We start from the raw sequence: 3,576 nt of genomic DNA, 5'->3' as shown, positions 1-3,576 counted from the left end.
CTAGGAATTAGAACACCCCTTATCACCAAAGTGTGGATGATCTTATCAGTTAAGGGTCCCCAAAGGGAAATTTCTAGATTTTGAAGTGCCCCAACAATCACCGATTCACCTGCCGGTACATTGGGCCTTTGTAATTAGACTGGGCCTTTTTTTACATGTCCATCGTGAGATACGATGACACGTAATAGAGGTTCTAGAATACACTGGAGGTTACTGAGAGACAAATGTTATTTGTTTCAGCGAGATAGAAAGAGGAGATCAGGCAATTATTTCACCCGACTGAATTCATTTTTGTCGGAGAAGTAGAAAGAGATGTCAATTTACGGGTGGAAAAGCAGCTTCTACGATGAGGATGAAGAAGATCGCCCTGAAAAACCAAGAACATATGGAGTTACAGAGATGAGAGGACCTCATTATAGCTTTTCACCCAAAATGCCCTTCAGGTTTTTCTTTACTTTCGTCCTACAAATTTCATTTTTCTTCCAATTTTCTTGATCACTGAACGGGAAACTTGAAATTATCTGGGGGGGATTTTTTTTTGCAGGATATCTTGGAGTATAAAGGACATTTCGTGGATGGTTTGAAATTCTGTGGTGGTTCTCATAGTATGATGACAAAGGGTTTTATCAAACAAATCACAGAAATGGCTCATAAACATAATGTCTATGTAAGTACTGGTGATTGGGCTGAACATTTGCTTCGTCAAGGACCATCAGCTTTCAAGGACTATGTCCAGGTATATATCACCAACAATCTCTTTGTTGTTTCTTTGAAATGGTTACTATTGGAATGAAATGAATGAAGCTTAGATTTTGTGTATTGCTTGAATTTTTTTAACAGGATTGTAAGGAACTTGGGTTCGACACTATTGAACTTAACGTGGATTCACTTAAAGTTCCTGAAGAAGCTCTATTGAGATTTGTTCGCTTGATTAAAGGTTGTGGGCTCAAAGCTAAACCTCAGTTCACTGTGAAATTTAACAAGTCAGACTTGCCGGTTGACGGTGACAGGGCTTTTGGGGCATATATTTTTCCTGTTCCACGAACATCTGGTACTACTCTCGACTTCATCGATTTGCTCTTTGTTCCAATTTTTTGTTGCATGTTTTTAGAAGAGAATCGAATGAACAGTCCTAGACTAAGATTAGGAGTTAGTATGGTAATAATGCATACATGCCACGGCTGTTATGTATGCCCATGTGTTTATGTGATGAAAGGGAATGAGTTAGTGTGGTCAGACTTGTTCCATTATATCTGGATTGGGGTAGTTATGTTATTGGTATTTTTTTGGTTCTGCAATCCAAATCATAGTAGTACTGAAAAATAGTAGAGAGACCGTTTGTTGATTGTTGACCTGGTAGGAATTACTTAGGAACGGATGAGTTTTAACTTGTGGTTTGTTATCCTCACCCAGCGGATTTTTACCGCTTCACTACAGAGGCATTTGCATTGGAACCAATTTCGACTGTTACGAAAAGTGCATTTGGTGATTACCCGCTAGAAAGATGATACACAAGTTTTGAGTACAAACTTTATTGTGTCAGCAGGTCACCAGTCTATGGTTTGTCTTGTATTTAAATTGTATGAATGCAGTCTCCAATCTATAATTTGTCTTGTATTGGAGATGTATCAATGCGGTTAATGCGTGAGAGCACAATTTATTTTTCTTCTTCTTCTTATGACCAACAAGACAATGAACACTACATTAGCATTCTCACATATGGGAAGAGCTTGTGGCGTGTTTATTTCTAGTGGATTTTCGTAAGTACTCTTGGTCAGGCTTGATTTTGTTGATGGTTGTCTTCTGTTTCAGAATAGTCTGGGTTTGATTACTCTCTGTAGGAGGAGTTTACAGCCTCTAAAACCAATTTGGATTTTGATAGAGGAAACTTGGCTTGCCAAGAGATAGAATTGTAGATAAAAATTAAATAATTTGAGGTTCCCACTGTCAATATTGAGAAGAGTATTGGTACTGATATTCTGTGGAGACCTTACACATACTCGGATTTTTCAAGCATTAAAGATCCATATACCTCTTGTATAGCCATAACAAGTTGATACAAGGAATCGGGTTAGCATAGCATAACGCCATTAGGAAGTGTGGTGGTTCTGAATTTCCAATTTGTTATGGAATCATTTGAGGTTTCTTGGTCTGCGAAAACAAAGGGACATGTAGAGTAAACTTTTATTTCTTACTGCAAGTGTAAAACAGAAAGTCTTGTATAGGAATTCCCTGATAAGATTTTAAATTTTTAAATATAAGGGTTGAGCTAGTGTATTTCCTCTATTAGGTAGTGAAATGAATAATGAGATGAGCTGTAGTATATAATTGACAGGGAATATTTGATTATGTAGCTGATCAAGGATTAGTTTCTATAATGGTAGTTATTTCTTGTTTCCTTAAGCAGAAATAGTTGAGGACACGGACTTGTTAATCAGAAGGGCCGAGAGATGCTTGGAAGCAGGAGCTGACATGATCATGATTGATGCTGACGATGTGTGCAAATATGCTGATTCTTTGAGGGCCGACATTGTTGCTAAAATTGTGAGTCGTCTCGGACTTGAGAAAACCATGTTCGAGACATCAAATTCCAAGATCTCAGAGTGGTTTGTCAAACGTTATGGACCTAGGGTGAGTTATGGATAGTTTTTCTTTTCTTTCTTATATCTGTTTTAAAGCCTTATTTGTGAGATGCTAGGGACTTATGGTTGAATGGTTCTCCTGATTTGGTACAATTTTTCAGGTGAATCTTTTCGTGGACCATTCGCAGGTGATGGATCTCGAATGCCTTCGTGGAGGTAGCCTGGGTAAAAATCAACAATCCCGTCTTGGTTCATCGTATTTTTTGCTCTGAAATGGTAGTCTCCACAGGTGGTTTAGTTCATTTTACATCGACCTGTATTGTTTGTAGTGTGTGTGCCTATTATGTCAGTGAAAAGATGTTCTTGTTCTTACTGGGTAGTTGGGCTGGTTATGTTAGTCTTAACTACTTAATGTCCTACTTTCCTAGCTGGTGTGTAATGTTCAGTAGAAGCAATGTGACACGGTTCCGAAAGCTTTTGACTGAGTTCTGTTTATGCAAGAGCAATCGGCCTGCGTTAAGAATCATGATTTTGGGCATACTGAAATCTTATTAGGCATATAAAACAATAATCCTAACTTGGATGACCTTATAAGGGGTACCTATGGGTAGTTCAATTACCTTTTTACTCTTAATACAAAAATCAAAAATCAGTTTTCTAAAATATCAAAATCAGTTTTCCTTAACGTCTCTTCTTCCTTCTCTAGCCGAATTCTTGCCCTCCCGCGCAAAAAAATAAATTCATCATCGTGATTAATTGTCGATTCGTAATGACTCGTACAAAGACAAGTAGGGACTAGGCAAACTAAATCGTCTTCTAATCCATCAATTGAAGAACAAGAACCAAATGAAGATGAAGGTGGAGAAACTGAAAATTAACCGTAATGACCCCTACAAAGACAAGTAGGGACTAGGCAAACTAAATCGTCTTCTAATCCATCAATTGAAGAAGAAGAACCAATTGAAGATGAAGGTGTGGACGAAGGTGTAGAAAC

General features: G+C 37.9%; 1 pseudogene; it reads left to right on the top strand.

The window, feature by feature from the left end:
• The first annotated feature begins 250 nt into the window (after positions 1-250).
• Positions 251-3,108, top strand: LOC113300018 (annotated as a pseudogene).
• Positions 3,109-3,576: the final 468 nt, after the last annotated feature.

This window comes from Papaver somniferum, chromosome 7 (assembly GCF_003573695.1).
Source record: "Papaver somniferum cultivar HN1 chromosome 7, ASM357369v1, whole genome shotgun sequence".
Lineage (NCBI taxonomy): Eukaryota > Viridiplantae > Streptophyta > Magnoliopsida > Ranunculales > Papaveraceae > Papaver > Papaver somniferum.
Note: the sequence above shows the minus strand (reverse complement) of the source record. Positions and strands in the feature narration are given on the sequence as shown.